Below are 24,326 nucleotides of genomic sequence, written 5' to 3' on the forward strand. Positions count from 1 at the left end.
AGGTGCGTCTTACTGTATTTGTTGGGAAATGAAATTAAAGAATGCCAATAAATCGATGTTACTAGCGCATAAAAATACAGTTAAACATAAAAAAAAGTGCAGATATTGCTAAGACAAGTTCAACGTTAGACACGTTCTTCACAAAAAGTAAACCTACGGAGAATGAAGAATTAGCAAAGGCAGGGTTAACAATTGCTGCACTCATTTCTGAGCATAATATTCCATTTGCGCCATGTGATCACCTTATAGAAGAATGTAAGAAAGCATTTCGTGATAACAATATTGCAAAACAAGTTCAGATGAAGGCGACTAAAGTCTCTTATCTTATACAAGATGGCATAGCGTATCATGAAAAAATATACATTTCTAACATATGCAGAAACAACAAGTTTTCAATGATAATAGATGAAAGTACAGATTTATCTTTATCGCAAGTTCTAGCGGTTGTTGTTAGATATTTTGACATTCAAAAACTTGATGTTGTAGATGTGTTACTTGACATTGTTTGTGTCGAAAATGGTACTTCAGAAGGGCTTTATCAAGCTGTAAAAGATCTTTTCATAGGAAAAAAACTTTCAAATAAGTAATCTCGCTGGCTTTGGAAGTGATAATTGTGCTACTATGATGGGTACTAAGAGTGGGTTCCAGTCGTTGCTAAAAAAGGATGTACCATCAGTATTTATAATGGGATGTGTTTGCGATTCTTTAGCATTATGTGCTGGTCATTCAGTCACGGTACTACCATCATATCTAGAAATATTTATAAAAGATATCTCTTGTTATTTTTACCGTAGTAGTAAAAGATTAAACGAGTTCAAGATGTTGTAGATACTGCTAAGCATAAAATCCCCAAATTAGCACAAACACGTTGGTTATGCCGTGGCAATGTAATAAAAATTATTATTGAGCAGTGGGATGCGTTAGTTCTTTATTTTCAGTCTCAATCAAAAATTGACAAAATTGATGGTGGAGGGAATATTTACAATACTATGATCACCGAAGGACACGTACAGGAAATATTGGAGAAAATAAACTGCCTGAATATTGAATTTAAATCTGAGCATTTCAGATTGCACTTACTTCATTCAATGGTTTCAAATGAGTATAAAAATGATCTTAGTTTTTTCATAAAAAAGAAGTCATTACTTCGTGCAAGCTGGTTCAAATTGATCCAAGCAGTGCAATAAATCATAAACCTCTGAATAAAATATATTTGGGAGGCCGTTGTATGGCTTTATTAAATTCAACATCACTTCGTGACAGTGAAAGCAGGCTTAAAAATGATTGTTTAAAATTTCTTGTTGAACTTTGTATGGAAATCAGAAAAAGATTTTCTCTAAATGACTATGGAATTATCGCCAGTCTCAATGTTCTTGACCCAGCAGTGATACATGATCGTGCCAAATCGCCATCCACAATTTTCCATTTAGCATGCAATTTCCTCACCTTGTTTCTGAAGACCAAATAGATCTTCTAGATGATGAATGGAGATCATTTCGTTCAAATCAAGATTTAGATCTCTCTTACAAAACCATCCCTGAGTTTTGGTATCTGTTGCTAATGTGAAAGATGGCTTTAATAATTCGAAATATGAGATTTTATCTAACTTTATGACCAGTCTAACCATTTTACCTCACTCTTCGGGAAGCGTAGAAAGAAACTTCTCCCAAGTAAACCATATAAAAACAAAACCCACAAACCCCCTTAAACCAGAAACTGTGAAAGATCGACTAATGGCAAAACAGGCAATAAATAGATCTAATCAAAATTGATATACATGGAAACCTAAATCAGAATTGATAAAAGAAGTCATACAAGAAACTTGTCATAAAAGATACGAAGAACGTTTGAAAAAAATGAAAGAACTTGAAAAAATAAATGTTGAGGGAACTGAATGGGATGAAAAATCTGATTACAATTAAATAAAAGATATTTATGCATGATAAGTTTTATCTTATTTGTGTTGCTATACTATATGATGAAAACTAGGTTTTTATTGGGTTAATTTAAGTTACAATCTAAGTTTTTTTAAAATTTGTGAGTGGTAGCACTGGATGTGGGATTTACTTAAAGATTTTATTACCATCAGGGGTAAAGGAAAGGGTTTTTGCTTCGGTAAGGGCGAGTACAGTAGTCTCCGACAGTTTTTAAATTCTGTACAGTGGGATAAACTGACGATGTTACCAATAGTAAATTCTAAGTGGGAAGCATTCAAGGAATTGATCGTCGATGCTACTAAAAGTTTCACACCTATTAAGAAATATTGTTCACGGTTTAGGCCTAAATGGTTATCTAATGAACTAATGAGACTCGTAACAGAGAAGAAAAATGCATGGAATGCATATAAATTATCAAGCGACTCAGAAGCCTATGGCAGATATAAGTTCGTCTGTAATCAGGTCACAAAGGAGGTTAGGCAGGCGAAGGCAGATTACGAGAAATCCCTGGCAAAAGATGCTAAGAAAAACAGCAAGGAATTTTTACTTACATAAACTCTAAAAGGAAGGGGGTGAATCTGATTGGTCCACTTGACATAGATGGTTCGACTGTTGATGATCCTGCTCAGATAGCAAACAAACTGAATGAGTATTTTGCATCTACATTCACACATGAGGAATTATTAAGGTTTGAAAATGGCAGAAGGTTATCAAATTGTAGCAGGATACTTAATGATTTTGTAATAACTGAAAGCAAAGTGGAGGAGAAATTGTTGAAGTTAAACATAAGAAAAGCACCTGGGGTGGATTGGATCTATCCAGTTATATTAAAGGAGACGGCAAAGCAACTAAGCAAACCCTTAGTCATAATTATGAGAGCATCCTTGGACTCATGGGAGGTCCCCATGGACTGGAGATGTGCAAATGTATCCCCAATTCGCAAAGGGGGATCGAAGGGTGATACGAGTAATTACAGACCAGTTAGTTTAACTTCTGTTCCGGGTAAAATAATGGAGTCACTGGTTAAAGATGCATTGCAGGATCATCTAGACAAGACTGCAGCAATAATTCAGACACAGCATGGGTTTGTTAAGGGAAAGTCTTGTCTGACAAATTTGATAGGATATTATGATGTGGTTACAAAGGAACTGGATGCAAAAAATAATTTTGATATCATATATTTGGATTTCAGGAAAGCTTTTGACACTGTTGCGCATGAAAGACTATTGTACAAATTGGAGCAGAATGGTATTAAGGGTAAGTTGTTACAATGGATAAAAGGATGGTTAAGTGGGAGAAGACAGAGGGTGGTAATCAATGGGTGCTGCTTTTCATGGACTAATGTTATTAGTGGAGTCCCACAGGGTTCGGTGTTAGGTCCACTGTTGTTTTGTATATTTATCAATGATATTGATGAAGGTATATCAGGCTTAATGTCGAAGTTTGCCTGTAATCAGGTCACAAAGGAGGTTAGGCAGGCGAAGGCAGATTACGAGAAATCCCTGGCAAAAGATGCTAAGAAAAACAGCAAGGAATTTTTACTTACATAAACTCTAAAAGGAAGGGGGTGAATCTGATTGGTCCACTTGACATAGATGGTTCGACTGTTGATGATCCTGCTCAGATAGCAAACAAACTGAATGAGTATTTTGCATCTACATTCACACATGAGGAATTATTAAGGTTTGAAAATGGCAGAAGGTTATCAAATTGTAGCAGGATACTTAATGATTTTGTAATAACTGAAAGCAAAGTGGAGGAGAAATTGTTGAAGTTAAACATAAGAAAAGCACCTGGGGTGGATTGGATCTATCCAGTTATATTAAAGGAGACGGCAAAGCAACTAAGCAAACCCTTAGTCATAATTATGAGAGCATCCTTGGACTCATGGGAGGTCCCCATGGACTGGAGATGTGCAAATGTATCCCCAATTCGCAAAGGGGGATCGAAGGGTGATACGAGTAATTACAGACCAGTTAGTTTAACTTCTGTTCCGGGTAAAATAATGGAGTCACTGGTTAAAGATGCATTGCAGGATCATCTAGACAAGACTGCAGCAATAATTCAGACACAGCATGGGTTTGTTAAGGGAAAGTCTTGTCTGACAAATTTGATAGGATATTATGATGTGGTTACAAAGGAACTGGATGCAAAAAATAATTTTGATATCATATATTTGGATTTCAGGAAAGCTTTTGACACTGTTGCGCATGAAAGACTATTGTACAAATTGGAGCAGAATGGTATTAAGGGTAAGTTGTTACAATGGATAAAAGGATGGTTAAGTGGGAGAAGACAGAGGGTGGTAATCAATGGGTGCTGCTTTTCATGGACTAATGTTATTAGTGGAGTCCCACAGGGTTCGGTGTTAGGTCCACTGTTGTTTTGTATATTTATCAATGATATTGATGAAGGTATATCAGGCTTAATGTCGAAGTTTGCAGATGATACAAAGGTTGGCAGGGTTGTTAATGACAGTAATGGCAGTGTGCTACTGCAACAGGATCTAGATAATTTGGGCAGATGGGCTAAGAAGTGGCAACTGAAGTTTAACCTTGACAAATGCAAAGTATTGCATATGGGTAGAAGTAACCTCAGAGAAACGTACCAACTGTGTGGTACTACACTTAAGGTGGTAGACAATGAAAAAGATCTGGGAGTAATTGTGCAGTCAGATATGAAGTTTTTTGAGCAATGCAGACAGGCTGCCAGGGCAGGTCATGGGGTTTTGTCAATGATATATAGGAATTTTGCTAGCAGGGAGAAGGAGGTGATTGTCCCTCTGTATAAGGCAATGGTCAGGCCACGCCTTGAGTACTGCGTACAGGTCTGGGGGCCTCATTTTAGGAAGGTTGTAGATTTTCTTGAGCGAGTACAGAAAAGGGCTACAAGATTGGTGAGGGGAATGAAGGGATCCTCTTACCAAGAGGGAGTTAAGTTCTGCAAATTGCAGTGGCTGGAGACTAGGCACCTGCGCGGTGATCTGATTGAGGTGTATAAGGCCTTGAATGGGTTGAGCACGCTGAATTCTGATGGGATCCTTCCACTTGTTCAGATTACGAACCTAAGGGGGCATAAATTCAAATTAAGAAAAGACAGATGTAGAATAGATGTGCGGAAATTTGCCTTTAGCCAGCGGGTAGTTAATTGCTGGAACAAACTTCCATCTGTCGTTGTGGAAGTTGATAGGTTGAATAAATTTAAGGAGGAACTGGACAGGATTTGGAGGGAATGGTGTGATTTTTTTTTTTTTTTTTTTTTTTTGGCTGATTCTGCATAAGCTCATACACTTGCTTTCTTGAATCACATGCCACTACTACACCGGGTGGAAAAGGTCCTGGTTCGATCCTATGAATGACGTGAGGAACTTTAATGAGCTTTTTTTTACTTCGTGGCTGAGTTAGTCGGTCTCAGGCGTAGCTAGCAAGGTTTTTTTTTTTTTACTCTAGAAATTGAGGGGTTTTCGTCCAGCAAAAAATATATATGGGTATTGTAGTGATTTACGGGTGAATCTAACATAATAATTTGAAAATTTGCTTTACAGTGACACTCGACGGATTTATGGGAAACTGCCCGTACTGGGAGTTTTCTAGACTAGTAAATCTGTCTCTCTATACCTCTTTTGGGGGTCTGCGTATGTAGCAGAAATGGTCACAATCAACCTACACCGGAAGGAAGAGGTGTTCGTTCGAATCTCGACAATCACGCGAGAAACTTCTGTGTTTTTTTTTTTTTTTTTTCCCCTTCAGTGGCTGAATTAATCGGTCTCAGGCGTGTAAAGCAGGGTTCCTCATCCTCCCCTCCCCCTCGCCATAATTTGGGTCTTTCGTCCTGAAAAACAGGCAGACCAGAGAATATACGCTATCTTTCATGCGTAGCATTTACAGACGTAATTCACATAGGCAGATGAATCAGTTTTCGAGTGGTTCTAATATGACAGTTTACTTTATACCCTGTTTGTATTTAGTATACTGTATTTGTCAATCCATTGGGCGTGAAAATGGCCATCTCAAATTCATATTTCAGAGAGGGCGCATAAGCTTTCCTTTACCTTGGCCTGCTTATTTTGATTACTAAGGATGCAAACCCAACCCATGTGTGTAGGTATGTACGTGTATTGTAATGATGAAAGGAGAATGACGGAAGTGTAAACAGTTAAAACGAATTAATTAAATTAAGAAAAAAAAAGTTAGAGAATGGTTGAAATAGATACTTCTCACGGCATGATTTTGTTTGGTAAGTATATTAGTAATGGCAAATGATACAAGAAGCTTATTGAGCATATGATTTATGAATAAAAAGTAAAAAAAAAAAATTTACACCTCTTCAGAAAATCGTCCGGATTGAAAGAAACTTATTTTTCAAAATGCATTGTGTGTGTGTGTGTGTGTGTGTATATATATATATATATATATATATATATATATTTTTTTTTTTTTTTTTTAAATCCAAAATATAACTTGATTTGTTTTTTGTGAAAACTGGTGCTAATGGAATTGCTTGGTCTTCACATGCTTACAGCAGCCGAAAAGTGTGGATAGTGTGTGCGTGTTGTTATTATTATGAGCCATATGGTGCAAGGAAGCCTGAGGCTTATGCTGCACCAGCCAAAACAAATTTCTGAGTTACCCTGAGAGAGAGAAGTAGAAGGGAATCACCAAGAAAGAGAAGAATGATGATATCCAGCTCAGGACCCTGGATGTACCAAGACCATACTTACCAGATGTGAGTCCATGGGTTGTGTTGTCTTATGTAAGGTGGCCCCTAAACTTTAGTTCAACTCCTCCGAAATTGTGGATAATAGTAAATAATGGGCATGTATTTTTTTTATAGCAGTGTATGGGCTTGATCTCTCCATATGAGTTTATAGCATCTGCGTACATTACTGCAGGTCCACAGAACTTCTACACCCCCCCTCTGCCATAAAAAAAAACAAAAAAAAGTATTATATTAGGCAACCCGAATATTTATATTCATATGTTGTGCTGTGTCTCTTATGGTCAATTTGTATTTTTTGCTGGATGAAAAACTTCAGTTTCTGGGGAATAAACCTTGCTATCTATGCCTGAAACTTGACTAACTCAGCCACTGAGTGAAAAAAGCCCATTAAAGTTCCTGTGGCATTGACGGGATTCGAATCCAGGCCTTTTCCACCAAGTGTGGGGAGGACAGTGACCATACCATTGTGTTACCGTGCAGACTCCTTCTGCCATCAGAGAAAATTAGAATATGGTTGACTTCTGTAAGAGACTGTTACCCAGTGATCTTTGCGACAACAAATGGTGGCCAGATGTAGCTCTGCCAACTGTTTCGCGCTGTTTGGCTGCTAATCACGATTTTGCATTAGAGTGAATGCCATTCTACAAGTGAATAGAGCTGACAGGAATACAGTAGTAAATTTTACAATGGTAAACTTGACCTTTGTAAAAAACTATGACAAGTAGGGCCTTAGCAAATTTCAAATGAGGCTGGAGCCCTCCTTTTTCCTATCTACAAAATATGTCCCAGCTGTGCTCGTAACTTGTCAGTGGCCTCAGACAGTTTTTAAATTCTGTACAGTGGGATCAACTGATGATGTTACCAACAGTAAATTCTAAGTGGGAAGCATTCAAAGAATTAATCGTGGATGCTACAAAAGTTACATACCTATTAAGAAATATTGTTCAAGGTTTAGGCCTAAATGGTTATCTAATGAACTAATGAGACTCGTAACAGAGAAGAAAAATGCATGGAATGCATATAAATTATCAAGCGACTCAGAAGCCTATGGCAGATATAAGTTAGTCTGTAATCAGGTCACAAAGGAGGTTAGGCAGGCGAAGGCAGATTACGAGAAATCCCTGGCAAAAGATGCTAAGAAAAACAGCAAGGATTTTTTTACTTACATAAACTCTAAAAGGAAGGGGGTGAATCTGATTGGTCCACTTGACATAGATGGTTCGACTGTTGATGATCCTGCTCAGATAGCAAACAAACTGAATGAGTATTTTGCATCTACATTCACACATGAGGAATTATTAAGGTTTGAAAATGGCAGAAGGTTATCAAATTGTAGCAGGATGCTTAATGATTTTGTGATAACTGAAAGCAAAGTGGAGGAGAAATTGTTGAAGTTAAACATAAGAAAAGCACCTGGGGTGGATTGGATCTATCCAGTTATATTAAAGGAGGCGGCAAAGCAACTAAGCAAACCCTTAGTCATAATTATGAGAGCATCCTTGGACTCATGGGAGGTCCCCACGGACTGGAGATGTGCAAATGTATCCCCAATTCACAAAGGGGGATCGAAGGGTGATACGAGTAATTACAGACCAGTTAGTTTAACTTCTGTTCCGGGTAAAATAATGGAGTCACTGGTTAAAGATGCATTGCAGGATCATCTAGACAAGGCTGCAGCAATAATTCAGACACAGCATGGGTTTGTTAAGGGAAAGTCTTGTCTGACAAATTTGATAGGATATTATGATGTGGTTACAAAGGAACTGGATGCAAAAAATAATTTTGATATCATATATTTGGATTTCAGGAAAGCTTTTGACACTATTGCGCATGGTAGACTATTGTACAAATTGGAGCAGAATGGTATTAAGGGTAAGTTGCTACAATGGATAAAAGGATGGTTAAGTGGGAGAAGACAGAGGGTGGTAATCAGTGGGTGCTGCTCTTCGTGGACTAATGTTATTAGTGGTGTCCCACAGGGTTCGGTGTTAGGTCCACTGTTGTTTTGTATATTTATCAATGATATTGAAGGTATATCAGGCTTAATGTCGAAGTTTGCAGATGATACAAAGGTTGGCAGAGTTGTTAATGACAGTAATGGCAGTGTGCTACTGCAACAGGATCTAGATAATTTGGACAGATGGGCTAAGAAGTGGCAACTGAAGTTTAACCTTGACAAATGCAAAGTACTGCATATGGGTAGAAGTAACCCCAGAGAAACGTACCAACTGTGTGGTACTACACTTAAGGTGGTAGAAAATGAAAAAGATCTGGGAGTAATTGTGCAGTCAGATATGTAGTTTTCTGAGCAATGCAGACAGGCTGCCAGGGCAGGTCATGGGGTTTTGTCAATGATATATAGGAATTTTGCTAGCAGGGAGAAGGAGGTGATTGTCCCTCTGTTTAAGGCAATGGTCAGGCCACGCCTTGAGCACTGCATACAGGTCTGGAGGGCTCATTTTATGAAGGATGTAGATTTACTTGAGCGTGTACAGAGAAGGGCAACAAGATTGGTGAGGGGAATGAAGGGATCCTCTTACCAAGAGAGGGTTAAGTTCTGCAAATTGCAGTGGCTGGAGACTAGGCACTTGCATGTTGATCTGATTGAGGTGTATAAGGCCTTGAATGGGTTGAGCACGCTGAATTCTGATGGGATCCTTCCACTTGTTCAGATTACGAACCTAAGGGGGCATAAATTCAAATTAAGAAAGGACAGATGTAGAATAGATGTGCGGAAATTTGCATTAGCTAGCGGGTAGTTAATTGCTGGAACAAATTTCCATCTGTCGTTGTGGAAGTTGATAGGTCGAATAAATTTAAGGAGGAACTGGACAGGCATTTGGAGGGAATGGCGTGATTTTTTTTTTTTTTTTGGCTGATGCTGCATAAGCTCATACACTTGCTTTTTTGCATCACATGCCACTACTACTTTACATTCTTCTCTTCAGTTTGGAATAAATTCTTGCATTATTTGCTTTACTTTATATAATCTAATTGATACAGAGGAAAAAGTTCTGACAGATATTAAAGTTTTAAGTACCGATATGTTAAACTTATCGTGGGCCATGCAAGCTCAGTGAATATTGGCTATTGGGGACTTGCTTGGTATCACATGTAGTACTTCACTCACATAACAGTTATGGGAGGAATACTATTCAACTCCCCCCGCTCTATTTGTCCCATATATTAAAGTCAGAATCTGTGATTCACTTACATAAACCTATTGATATATTTAGTACTTCACTTATATTACAGTTCTCAACATTTATACAGCAACATATTGGCGGTGAGTATCACTCTCCCATGAAGATTTATTTTAATAGTGAAATGTGGCAGGAGTACTATTTCCCCCTTTTAGCCTTATATAAAAGTCAGGAACTATGGTTCACTTACATAACTGATACTGACTTTCTGTGTTGATACTGAGTTCCCAACTTTTATACAAATGCTAAAAGTGGGAGGAATAGTTCTCCTCCCAGATCTCACTTCTGAAATGAATATTTAATGTAGGGAGTAGTATTTTTTCCATGTGCCATTGTATAAAAATCAGGAAATGTGGTTCACTTACATAATTATGTAAGTAAAATACTAAATATAATATCAAGTGAGTCCTGATACCTGACATTCACTGTGAGCTCTGGGAGGCTTGCCAAAACTGCATTAGTAGTTATGTGATGCACACAGTTATAGCATTACTGAAGAAAAATTATGAAATATTTTCATACCTTGCACATAACACATTATCTTATGACTAGCAATGAAAATTTGTATTTTTGAATTTTACTGACATTTTATAAAATGTAGTGTAATTACTTGTACTTTAAATCACATTATTTTCGTATAGGTTTAACATGATGAACCTCCTGAAGTTGACAACACTAAAGCAGCATAATAAATGCTTGAGGGCCATCTCTACAGTTTGATGCTTCTGCTTTAGTACAGGTGAGTGTGTAAGCAGGTTACCAGACCTTTTTGTTCCAGCCCTGGTGCCGTGCCGTATCAATAAATATATTAATCATTTAAATATTTTAATCACTTTTGTAATGAGTTGATGAAAATCATAGGAATACAGTAAATTTTGATCAAACCTCCTCAAATGTTATTTTGTTTCATCTGTTGTTTCTGAAACAAAACTTTCACCCGCTCTTCTTGAGACCAGTGCTGGTGCTGTTTAGTCCACGTAATGCATGCTTTTTGCCACTATTGTTTAGTCAGAATTGGCTCCTAAATTGGACAACATGATTTCAAGTCCATCTCCTTCAGCCTTCTTCCAACAGTTCTGTCAGCTGTTTTAATTCCAGTTGTTTCTTTTCACTGTTTGGAACAACTTTCAGAACAAGAAAATCTGGCTTGAGTATAAATATGGTGATAGTGATCATCCGCTTTTTAGTTGAAATGCATTTTATTCTGCTGTAAACTTCTGCCATTTTCTTCAATTGACACTCAACTGTGGTACACATTTGCTATTAAGATGTAATATAGCAACAGAACAGTGCATATAATACTCTACGACATGCACAAAATAATATTTATTGTAACAATAGAGATATAATATACTGAGGTTTTTTTGTATCTCTGTTTTTGTAGCTTTGTATGTACCAACAATTTCATTTATTCGGTGTTTGTGTTTCCACATTTCTTCAGTCTTAATTTTTAGTAGCCTTCTTAGGGGTTAATGTAATTTTTTTCTTCCATCTTCATGACTTTCAGAGATTTAAGTTACTTACAACAACAAAATTACAGGATTTCTCTTGAAAACAGGACAGATCCTCATGATGGCTTAGGACCTTAGACTATCATGAGTGCAAAGAATTAAATTTTGCAATGTCAATAATGCCTAGTAACTGTTCTCTATTGGTGGCTTAAGAGATTCAAGACAAATTGCAAATAGTTAACAGTGGTTTCTGGTGTGTAAACATCTTTGGTGGTACCTACTAAATTTCGGACAGTAGTAAAATCAATTTGTCACGATTTTGCTACGTGGAAGTGACATCATTTGACGTAATTTCCATTTCATAATAAAGAAAAACGGCATCGAGAGAGGAGATCGGGCAAAAGATTATGGGATTTGATCTTGGAGATAATCATGCATTTCACCTACTTAATTTCGGACAGTAGTAAAATCAATTTGTCACGATTTTACGAAGTGGAAATGATGTCATTTCCGTTTCATAACAGAAAAACCTGTAGGTAGGTGAGAGGAGATTGTGCAAAAGATCATGGGAGGTGATCTTGGATGTGTGGCAGAAACCTTTTGGTAACCAGAGAGAAGGATATCTTGAGGGCAATGATCTTGGATATGCTCAGAGCTGGCATAAACTAGCTCTGAGTACATCCAAGATCATTACATTACATGCACTTCAGCCTTGCCAGTTGAAGCGCATGTAATGTAGGCATTGGACGTCTCCGTAGCCAGGTGGGAAGGAGCAGCTGTGCGTAGCACACACTTCTTGATTAGACCGGGGTTCGAGCCCGTCACCACCAAATACGGAGGATGCGGAAAGGTCAAGGGAATGACCACTGCATATTCCCGAAGCAATATGACCTTAGTTGCTAAAGCAAAGCTCCTAAAAACCAAAGTAACAATGTAGGCATTACAGTACCCATCTGTATTACTGAAGCGGTTGTATATTTCCATCAAGAGGCGAATCATAAATGTTTTTCTGCAACCACCTGGGCCAGTCGGAAATATTTGCATCTGTTCACGATTGTGAGATAACAGACCCCAAATTACACGTTTGAATAGAATCTTTTGCTTGTCGTTGGCCATTCTCATTAAGTTGCAGAAGTTGTTGTTGGTCATAAAGTTTTCGTGTTTCTTTGCACTTGTGCTAAGTCAGTTGAGTGTGGCGAGCTTTACATCCTCATTCATTTTGCTGTTTGGATGATTGTAAAAGCTTTGGAAGGATTTTTTTCTCACAGTTGCATTACAAGGCTATGCAGGTCATTACTTCATGTTTCATCAGGGTCAGTGTTGTTGTCTTGACACATCGTCTTACATTTTTAAATCGTTTTACAAATATCTAAGTCCATTATCCATACAATTTACAATCTAGTATGAGCTCTTCATTGTCATCATAGATCTTCACATATTTCATCCGAATTCATCATCCCTGACAGTATCTCTGTTTCCTCATTGCGAATTGGAATGTGCAGCGTTACCATCTCACTCTTGTACTCATTGAGATCCTGAGCCAAGTCATATTTTTGATAGCATATTATACATGGATACTGTCGTTTCTTGCAGATCTTGTAGCATTGCTTGTGTAATTTGTGACAAAGCATGACCAAGTAACATGATCCAACATGATAGTATGATTGTAACAGTACAAATACTTGTATTGTTGCAATCACATTATTCAACAAATGGCTACAATCGAATGGGTAATTAGGCTGTTTGCCTAAACTCTTCCAAACATTGATTTGGTGGAGTAAGCAGAGGGCGTGTGTATCCTATTTATCACTAACATTGATTTCATAGAGAAATTAATGATTTCTGTTTGAAATTTAGTAGGTATCATCAAAGAGTTTACACAACACATCTTTTGTTGATCGTGTGTGTACAGGGTACACACGCGATTTTTTTTTTCTGAAGTCAATATTTTATTTTATACAGAGCAATGAACCAATTTACTGTGTATGGTAAGAGAGAAAACTTTGCAGTTAGACAAATTTGGTTATGTCTACAAGACTGTTATGAAAAACAAACACTATTTACCACAAAACAAATAAATGCTAAAATTAGGGTAAATTTTTAAAAAGGTTTGCCAATATTGCTACCTGTATACTATGATATCCCAATATTTAAACAAAATAAATCTCTACACAACCACTAGGAAACATGAGTTCAACTTGCCTACAAAATAAAAAAAACAAATAGAAGGGAACTCACAAGCACCACCTTTTCAAAGGACATCAGCACTTATGAACTCTGAAAAGGATTCCATTCCAGGAAAAAGAAAATAAAATCATTGGGTTAACAACAACATAAGAATAAAAAAATTAAAAATAGAGTTGAGTGGAGAATGATGGTAAACAGGCAAAATTACAGAACAAATATTTTCAGTAAAATAATTTTATGTGGAAGTATATACACAGTTTACAATAATATATTTTCACTAATGATATTTACATTATTAGTAATTGAAACAGTTAAAAATAACACTGCTCTACATTTTGAAAGAAATTCGCAGATGTTTTCTCAGAAAAGGATGCTCTTGAATCACTTTCTAATGCTGATTTCAAAAATTACTTCTGTTGTTTCCGTCACATCAAGTTTCTTCAAAAATCACAAAAGAAAATTTGATTTTTCACAAAATTTATTAATTTTGGCAGAATTTGTGTACCAAAATTATAACAAAATGCTACTTTTACTAGGCTTTTATTTTAAATGCATGTTGAAAACACTATTAAAAAGTACAGTATGGTAAAAAGTCCACCAAACACTCGCCTGTCATTTTAAAAGCTGATCTGTGATTTTTCTTTGATTTTCTTGCCGATCCGGGCAGCAGTAGTCGGCCATCGTCTTGATATTCCACCTCTCCTGATACCTGATCTCCATATCTTAATGTCATGGTGAAACCCCTCACCCTGTTCTTCACTAACACTTCCTAGATTTTCTGAGACGTAGTCAGTATGGGAGTGTAAAAAATGTATCTTGACACTCGTGTCTCAGCCCAGCTTCTTGAAGTTTGCCAACATATATTTCAACTATATTCCTGTAGTCTGGATCCTTGTTGTTTCCTAAGTGGTTTTCAACAACAGACCTGAATCTATACCTTTTTTTCCTCTTTTATTCATAGTTCCCTCAAAATCTCAGTCCCTCATCAGTTTGCGAATTTGAGGTCCAACAAAATTACCTTGTTTTAGCTTCTCTTGGGTGATCGATGGGAATTTAGTACAAAGGTAGTTGAAGCAGAGACCTCCCTGAGGTATAGCTTTCACAAATTGTTTTCATCAAACTCAGTTTGATGAACAAGGGTGGAAGAAGGACAGTTTTGGGATCTATCAGTGGTTTATGAAGTATGTTCTTTGATCCAGGCAACAAACTGCACCTCTCTGGCCAGACTTTGTCATTCAGTGCTTACTCCTTGCCTGACTGCCCCACTCAGCAATTTGGCTATACAAAAATGCCTTGCATTTTTGTGTAGCCAAAACACAGTCCAACCAACCATCTTCTTCATACTTAATATTTGCCAGCAACTTCTAGTTTTTATATGTTTCTTTCAAATGCACAGAGTGAGTTACTGGAATTGACCCATATTTATTTCCATTGTGGTTCAATGCACCTTTGAGACTCCTCTTTGATGAGTCAATAAAAAGTCTCCACTGTGTAAGTTTGTAACTAATTCCTAAATAATACATCAAGTCATTTATATTACAGCAGAAAACCATAGAATCATTCTCAGAAAAGCAGGGGTTCTCATTCTCTGCGTCTGTACCATGAGAAAAATGTCCCATGTGAAGATTTTTTGACTTAAGTCTAGACCCAAGGAGTTCTGCAGATTCCTTTGGTAAATTTAAATCTCTTACCACATCATTGAGTTCATGCTGTGAAATGAGTTGAGGACTGGGCTCAGTGTCTCCAGGTGTGTAAACTTCAATTTCATCTTCAGAAGCTTCACTTTCAGCACTCTCTGCTGCTACGTTCTCCAGTATAAGTGGAGGGCATGGAATTGACAGGTTATCTCTATGTGGACTGGTCTAATGGCAAATGGAATATTAGGATACACAAGCCTTACTCTTTGCATTGTATCCCTCTACAGCCAGTAAGCCAAAGTAACAGCCATCGCAGTGGTTTGTAGGCTCCTGCCAAATCATGGGAATTACAAATGGCATAACCTTCTTTTTGCCATTTTTCCACAATCTCAATGCCGCAACACAGGTTCGGCAAACTTTGTGGAGCCTGTTGTTTATCTTGGTCACCAAGTTTCACTCCAAAATAAGCACAATACACAATTTTTTTAAAAATTGTGTAATATCTTGTCCTTGCTTGAGGACTACATAATTTCTGCAAATATAACAAAATAAATTCAGATTTTTCAAATGCTTATGTGAAGACATTTTACTCACTTTTCAGCACAGGTCTGACACAATTACTTCAGAAATTAACTGAGCTCACACTGATAAACACTTCTGCATGGAGTTCTCAAGGTCAAGAAACAAATGATCGAAGGCAGTATTGGCAACGTGTGAAGATTTATTTTACAAATTCCCACTATTTATTCCTAACTTAGTACATTCAGAAATACAACTCATAACGTCAACTTAAGTGATTTAAAAAAAATCGTACATGACAGAAAAAAAACAACATTTCTGAAATCATTGTAAAAAACTGAGTTAAACAGCTATTTGTTTACAAACATTGAAACTCATGCAGAGTAGTGTAATCCATTGGTTCACAGTCAGTTGGGTGTTGTCCTTACCTGTAGAAATTTACGAGCAGTTTGAATGAATTTGAGGTTTGAAAATTCATTCAATTTTTATTAATTATCAAGGTAAGTTGATTGGATTAGAAAACTTTGCTGGTGAATATCGAGTTGGGATCTGAGTATATGGAAGGTAAATTGTCATCTTGTGCTGCTAGCTGCTGAAATGTTGGAAAGTGGGTTGGGAGTGGGGGGGGGAGAGAGAGAGAGAGAGAGAGAGAGAGAGAGAGAGAGAGAGAGAGAGAGAGAGAGAGAGAGAGAGACAGTCTGGTGCTAGAATCCTATCACAGAAGATTTGATGGAGGAGATCGTGTGGAGTCCTGCAACATTCCAGTAACTCTAATCTGAGGTGATTTCCTAATTGCTAGTAGCAGATCCTGTAACAAAACATTGATCTTCTTTTGCTGAGATAATGTTTCAACAGATGTTTCAGGTGCTTTTGGATCAATTCCAAAGAGGTGAAACAAATTCAATGATTCATATTATGCAGACCTTGAAAGGAAGTTTTGAGAAACGTGAATCCCTAAACTCGTGTGCTTGCCTTTTAATATACCCCACTGGTTTCCTTGTTTGGCAAATTATAATTCTGATGTGGTGATCAAACTTAAAGTGTTGTTTGAAAACAACTGAGCCTGAGATCTTTGACCTTTGAAACCATATGTATCTGAACCATCAGTGGTATACTTGAGGGTGAGGTGACCTTTCCTGTAAGGACCAGCAAATGAGAGAGAGCAATATTTGCTAGTCCAGTACTGGTTGATCAGCAAAGGAATCAGACATTGTTCCTTTTGATGCCTGCTCACATAATATACTGGTCTGCATTGAAATAGAAAGAAATGATTTTTATAATTATGAAATTAAACAATATTACTGAGGTGAAATTCTCTTCCATGGCCCATGTTTGCTGGATTTGTAAACCAAAAAGCCAAAATATAATAGATATAATTAAAATATATGATAGAATAAAGGATCCCATCTTATCAGAAACCACAAGGTATGGTGTCCAAAACAACCAATGGATATTGCATTTCAATAACATCAGAACCTGCCAAAGGGTTGAGTTCAAAGGCTGTGGTCCTATGATATGCATTCACAAGAAAAGTGGGAGTGGATTTTGAACCCTACCAAGTAAACACAAAATTCAACTTAGCAGAGTTCCTTTTGTAGTTACTAAAAACCACTGTTTTTTGTTATTGCTTAAAATTAGTATTATTATTAATGGTGGCAAATAATATCAGAAAGCAAAGCTTATCACCTATCCATCCACCCAATAGTTTGTCCAGTTCTTCCTTGAATTTATTCACACTATCCACTTACAAAACACCAAATGGAAATTTCTTCCCATATGCTAAAAGCAAATTTCTGCACATCTGTCTTGCAACCATCCTTCTTTCTTAAATTTGAATTTATGCTCCCACATGTGTGTAGTCTGAGCAAGAGGAAGGATGCCATCAGCATTATTCTTAGTCAATCCATTCAAAACCTTAAACACCTCAGTCAGATCTCCTGGTAAGTGCAGCCGTTTGTTCCTCTTGCTAATCTCATTGCTGTTCCCTGCACCCATTCCAGAAGATCCACATCCTAAAATGAGGCTTCTAGACCTGTATGCAGTACACAAGGTGTCACTAACCATTTGCTTATACAACAGGATAATTATCGCCTTGTCACTGCTGGCAAAATTCATATATATTATTTGTAGAACTCCTTGAGCTGTGTTAGCAATAGTGGAAAAAGATAAAAAAAAACCCAAGTATATGATATTAAAATAATTTTGATATCATATACTTGGATTTCAGGAAAGCTTTTGATGTTGTTGTACATAAAGACTGCTGTACAAATTGGATCAGTGTGGCATTAAGAGCAAGTTACTGCTATTGATAAAGGGATGGTTGTGTGGGAGAAGACAGAGAGGGTAATTAATGGACACTGCACTTCTTGGACTATTGTTATTAGTGGAGTTCCCCAGGGTTTGACATTAGGTCCACTGTTAACATTAGCATTAGCAAATGATGCAACAAAGCAAGCTTATATGGCATAGCCAAAAAAGAAAGGAAAAAAAAAAAAAAAAAAAAACACGACACCACCCATTTCACCTATTCATTGCCTCCAATAGTTTGTCTAATTCTTCCTTGAATTTATTTAAACTATCAGCTTGCACAACAATAGATAGAAGAAGTTTGTTCCAACAATTAACCCCCCATTGGCTAAAATCTTCTGCACATCTGTTCTGCGACCATCCTTCCTCAATTTGAATTTATGCCCCCCTCAGTTATGTAATCTGAGCAAGAAGAATTCCATCAGCATTGAGCTTGCTCAAACCATTCAATGCCTTATACACCTCAGTCAGATCAGCTCACAGGTGCCTAGTCTCCAGATGCTGCAATTTTAGAACTTAATCCTTTCTTGGTAACAGCAACCCTTTGTTCCACTCACCAATCTTGTTGCCCTTCTCTCTACTCTTTCCAGCAGCTCCACATCCTTCCTAAAATCAGGCCACATGACCTGTATGGAGTACTCAAGATGTGGCCTGACCATTGCCTTATACAATAAGATAATCGCCTCCTTATCCCCTTGCTAGCAAAATTCCTGTATATCATTGGCAAAACCCCATAAGCTGTCCTGGCAAACTGGTTACATTGCTAACAAATTTCATATTTGACTACCTGGAGTGTAGTACTGCACTACTGTTGGTACGTTACTCTGGGATTATTACTATCAACATGCAGTACAGTGCATTTGTCAATGTTAAACTTCAGTTGCCATTTGTCAGCCCACCTGCCCAACTTTTCTAGATCCCATTGCTGCAGCATACCATCATTACTGTCATTAACCACCCTGCCAACCTTTGTATCATCTGCAAACTTGGATATTAAGCCTATATGCTTTCATCAATATCATTGATAAATATAGCCAACAATGAGCCCAACACCGAACCTTGACGGACTCAACTAATAACATTAGTCCATAAAAAGCAATGCCCATTGATTACCACTCTGTCTTCTCCCACTCAACCAATCCTTTATCCATAGCAGCAACTTGCCCTTATTGCCATTCTGCTCCAATTTGTACAGCAGTCTTTTATGAGCAACAGTATCAGAAGCTTTCCAAGTATATGATATCAATTTTTACTTCCCTCCAATTCTATTGTGAGACAAACGTTGTAGTAACCAATCAGACTGGTCAAACAATATTTCCCCTTAAGAAATCCATGCTGTGTTTGAACTATAATTATGGCCTCGTCTAGATGATCCTGCATTACTTCTTTTACCAGTGACTCTTTATTTTCCCTTGGAACAGAAGTTAAACTAACAGGTCTGTAATTACTTGTCACTCTTTGATCCTCCTTTGATAATTTGGGATACATTCACATATCTCCAGTCTATGGGGACATCCCCTGAATCTAAGGATGATCGCATAATTATGTCTAAGGGTTTGCTTACTTCCTTTGCTGCCTCCTTTAATATAACTGGATAGATCCCATCCACCCCAGGTGACTTATGTTCAACCTCAACAATTTCTTCTCCACCCAGCTCTCAGTTATTAAAAAATCATTTAGCTCCCTGTTAGAGTTTAATAAGCTTCTGTCCTCCACTTCCCTACAGAATTCCTTTTGGTAATGTAGATGCAAAATATTCATTCAGTTTATCAGCTACCTCAGCAGGATCATGAACAATCGAACCATCGATATCAAGTGGACCAATCTGATTCATCCCCTTTCTTCTGGAGTTTACATGAGTAAAGAAGTCTTTGCTGTTCCTCTTTGCATCCTTTGCCAAAATTTCTCATAATCTGCCTTTGTTTTCCTGACCTCCTTTGTGGCATGAGTACAGACTAGTTTATATCTACTTTAGGCTTATGTGTCACCTGATAGTTTATATGTATCCCATGCACTTGTCTTCTCTGCTATGAGTTTCATCAGTTTGTCTGATGTTCATTTAGCATTAGCATGAGTAGATGCATATAATGCAAGAAAGCAAGCTGATGGTATGCTACAGCAGCAGGATCTAGAAAAGTTTGGCAGGTGGGCTGAGAAATGGCAACTGAAGTTTAACAGTGACAAATGCAAAGTACTGCATGTTGGTAGTAATAACCCCAGAGTAATGTACTAACAGTATTGTAGTGCTACACTCCGGGTAGTCAAAAATGAAAAAGACCTGAAGGTAATTGTGCAGTCAAATATGAAGTTTCTTAGCAATGTAACCATCAGCCAAAAAAAAAAAAAAACTCTTCCCATTTTACCCATCCATTCACTCCAAAAGTTTGTCTAGTTCAGCCTAGAATTTATTTAATCTGTCATTTCCACAACGACAGATTGAAGTTTGTTCCAGCAATTAACCACCCGCTGGCTAAAGGCAAATTTCCACACATCTATTCTACAGCACTTAGGCCTATACCTTGAAGAGTATTTCTTGTTTGATATGAAAAGCCTAGTAGCTTCCATGATTACTTCCTTCAATGCTTTCCAGTTATAATTTACTGATGGCAACATCATTGGTTGGTCCAACTGTATATAAAAATTTGAAAAACTATAGTCACATTTAAAGGGTAAAGGGAGGAGTTTAAAAACTCCTCCCTTTACCTTTGATGGTAGTTACATCTTTAAGTAAATCTCAAATCAGTAAAATATTATCACTGCCACCTAGTGGTTCTTTTATCTGCAGATTTTTAATGCACAAATAATCACTACTGATATTCAGACCAAGAGAATTACTCCCTCTTGTTGGCTCTCTAAAATGCTGCTGCTGCTGCTGTTGTAGAAAGCAGTCATCCAATAAATCCACAAAAGTTTTGCCAGTCTTTGAGTGACCAACCCATAAGTTCCAGTCAATATCTGGAAAGTTAAAATCCTCCATTATAAGATATTCTAATTTACTGCCCCACTCTGTTTCTCTATAGAGCTATTTGTTTAACCGATCAGTGTCATTAGGTTTGTAACTCGCTCCTACCCTTTTTGCTTTTGTAGTGCTTATGTCTTATGTAGTGCTTATATTTATCACTGATATTGATGAAGGCATATCAGGCTGAATTTTCAAGTTTGAAGATGATTCAAAGGTTTGCAGGGTGGTTAATGACAGGAATTGACAGTATGCTACTGTAACAGGATAAAGTTATGCAGTGGGCTGAGAAATGGCAATTGTAGTTTAACATTGACAAATGCATAGTACTGCATATGGGAGCAGTAACCCTAGAGTAACGTACCAACTGTGTGGTACTACACCACACTCAGGGTAGTGGAAAATGAAAAATACCTGGGGTTAATTGTGCAGTTGGATATGAAGTTCTCTGAGCAATGCAGACAGGCTGCCTGAAGATTTCTTGTGAATTTTTAATGTTATACAGGAATTTTTCCAGCAGTGATGAGGAGGTGATTATCCCATTGTATAAGGCAGTGGTCAGACCACATCTTTGGTACTGCAAGTCTTGTGTCTTCATTTTAGGAAGGTTGTAAAGCTGCTGGAATGTGTACAGAGAGGGGCAACGAGATTGGTGAGGAGAACAAAGGAGTGCTCTTACCAAGAAAAGCTTGAGTGTTGTAAATTGCAGCACCTGGAGACTAGGCACCTGTGTGGCTGTGGTGTTTAAGGCTTTGAATGGATTGAGTAAGCTTAGTGCTGATGGGATTCTTCCTCTTGCCCTAAATCTTGGACTAAATCTTGGCTGTAAAGAGGGTGGTTTGTGATTTTCCAGCCCAAAGTTTTGTCGTCATTATTAAATTTGTCATATATAATGTGCATTGTCTTTCAGCAGAATGATTCCCTTTCACAATTTCCTGGGCCTTTTGCAAATTTCTGCATGTACATCATTGAGAAACAAGTTTCTGTGATACTAACTATTAACTGTTGCATAGAATGATAGAAAAATTTCAAAAATCACTCCTTTTGAATTGCAAAGGACATTTGCGATGATCTTACCAGATGAATGCTGTGTTGAATTTTTTTGACTGATTGAGATTATTTGTGGAATACTTCATACTGGACCCCTTTTATTCATGGTGAAGTGACTGAAAAGGGATTTATCAGTACCTAAGTCTTATCATTATTCATTATGTTTTATGTTTATTATGTTTCTCTTTTGTTTCAAACTAGCTTAGCTGTTTGGTAGAAGTACTACACAGATTAAATGCCAGCATCTTTGGAAACCTACCCTGTACACACCTTCTTGACAGTGTGTCCCTAAATGATTCCTCTACTTTTTCAACATTTATGCACACTTTTGATGCAATATCATACACTGTAAAATGCTTGCCTTTAGAACTCACTTCCTTGATATGACAAATGTCATGCTCTAGGTTAATGACATCTTCAAGGCATTAAGAAAACTTGTTACACCTATCATACATGCTTACGCGCGATAGTGTCTTTCCCATGTTTTGCATTTAACCTGTAGAGAACTTCAGCAGTTTGATGATACAGATCTGACAGAATCTAATGCCATCTTGTACTGTTTCTAATGCACATGTACAAGAGTGATTGGTGTTATTAATGTTACTTAGAATTAAATTAAGAATATATTTGCAGAATGGCTAAGCAAGGCAAGCAGCAAATATAAATGAAACTAATCATATACATCAGAGGTTCCCAAACTTTTTTATACCTTGTGTCCCCTGTTAAAATATTTCATAAAATTCATGCACTCTGTCTTCCAAAATAAACATATTTGACATAAACTTCAGGTAGGATTCTATATACTTTTCTAAATTAATATATATACAGTGGATTCTGGTTATTTGGGACATGTCGGGATAGTGCATTTTGGCCCGATTTAGCGGCTGCCCAATTATCTGAAGTTTCACATAAATAGTTAAAAGTACAGTGGACTCCCGCTTTATGATTGATTGAATGATTGATTCTCTGTACGATCAAGTCATGTTACGATGGACTCGCCATAGTAAAGTATGTTCACTATATGATATGTAGTAAGCGCTGGTCATTGTGATCACGTTTGTGAATTGAATTTTAATTCTTATTAAACAGCGATTCTAATAAGCGAAAATAAGAGAAATATTATCCACAGATTATAAAAATAAAAATATATTAAGCACAAATTTAACTTTATAATCTTACCAATTAAAAAATTAAATGATATTTGAGAATCGGAAGAATATTTTCCACAGGTTAACAAAATAAGAATAAATTTACACTTATGTGCATAGCTTAATTAATACATACTGTAATATGTACATACTAACTAGTTGATATTTCTGTTCGCTGGAATTTTGGGAGGGAGGGGGTTTAAAATTTAAAACAGTAAAAAAGATAAGCAATCAATAACAAAGGACACAGCATGCACAAATTCAACTAACATGAAGGTTAAAAAATAGGAACGAAGAGAAGGTTCTGAAAATTTATTTATGTTGTTTATATGATTGAAGATTTCATGGAAGTGGAAACACATTTCACCATAATAACGTCAAAACTCACAAAATTCCAGGTGTTGCTGTTATCGCAAATTCAGTAAGATCGAGTTTACTATCCGTTTTTAATAGATTGCACTAACAGAAAAGTCCAATGGCGCCTCTGTAGCCAGGTGGGAAGGAGCAGCTGCAGTGCGTAGCACACGCTTCTTGATTAGACCAGGGTTTGAACCCGTCACCACCAAATATGGAGGATGCGGAAAGGTCAGGGAATGACCACCGCATATCCCCGGAGCAATATGGCCTTAGTTGCTAATGCTCCTAAAAATCAAATAACAAAAGTCCAATAAACTGGAAACTGCTAATTGTTTTTATTGTTTTATGGTTGTGACCTCCATAAATCCGACCAGACCACGTAGTATGGCTGGAGGCAATCATAGGGTAATCTTGGGCACTGCGATCTCCTGCCCTGATTAAGCAGCATGTTGTCCAAATTAAATGGAAAAAACTTGTCTATTTCTGTATAGGATCTGTTCTTTAAGATTTGTCCCAAATAAACTGCTGCCCTGATTAACTGGTGGCCAAAATAACTGGATTCCACTGTACTTCAGTATACTTAATCTCAAAGATTGAAATAAAATATGCTACACACATGGATTAGTGGGATGCTTTTTCCATATTTCATTAAACAAAAGTGCTTCATAAACATATGTGTCACCCCACACTTTGGGAACCTCTGGTGTAAATATTAAGGAAAATCAAGCGAAAAGGCGTGGCTGTATGTAAAGGACCAAGAACAGTGTTCCCACCATCTTCCATAAGAATATGTACTGCCTTGCATTGCATGTGCATACACCTGCATATCTACAAATAATTTTTATTTGCAGG

The 24,326-nt window shown here is 37.2% G+C and overlaps 1 protein-coding gene across 1 annotated transcript in view; it reads left to right on the plus strand.

The window, feature by feature from the left end:
* The first annotated feature begins 5,848 nt into the window (after positions 1–5,848).
* ssp3 (SCAPER domain-containing protein short spindle 3) overlaps positions 5,849–24,326 on the plus strand; it is a 408,421-nt gene continuing 389,943 nt past the window's right edge. The window contains exons 1-2 of the mRNA XM_090377943.1: positions 5,849–6,173; positions 10,501–10,598. The gene's annotated coding sequence lies outside the window, so the exon portion shown is untranslated. The remainder of the gene's footprint in view (positions 6,174–10,500; positions 10,599–24,326) is intronic.

This window comes from Mastigoproctus giganteus, chromosome 7 (assembly GCF_048544385.1).
Source record: "Mastigoproctus giganteus isolate SK-2022 chromosome 7, ASM4854438v1, whole genome shotgun sequence".
Classification (NCBI taxonomy): Eukaryota; Metazoa; Arthropoda; class Arachnida; order Uropygi; family Thelyphonidae; genus Mastigoproctus; species Mastigoproctus giganteus.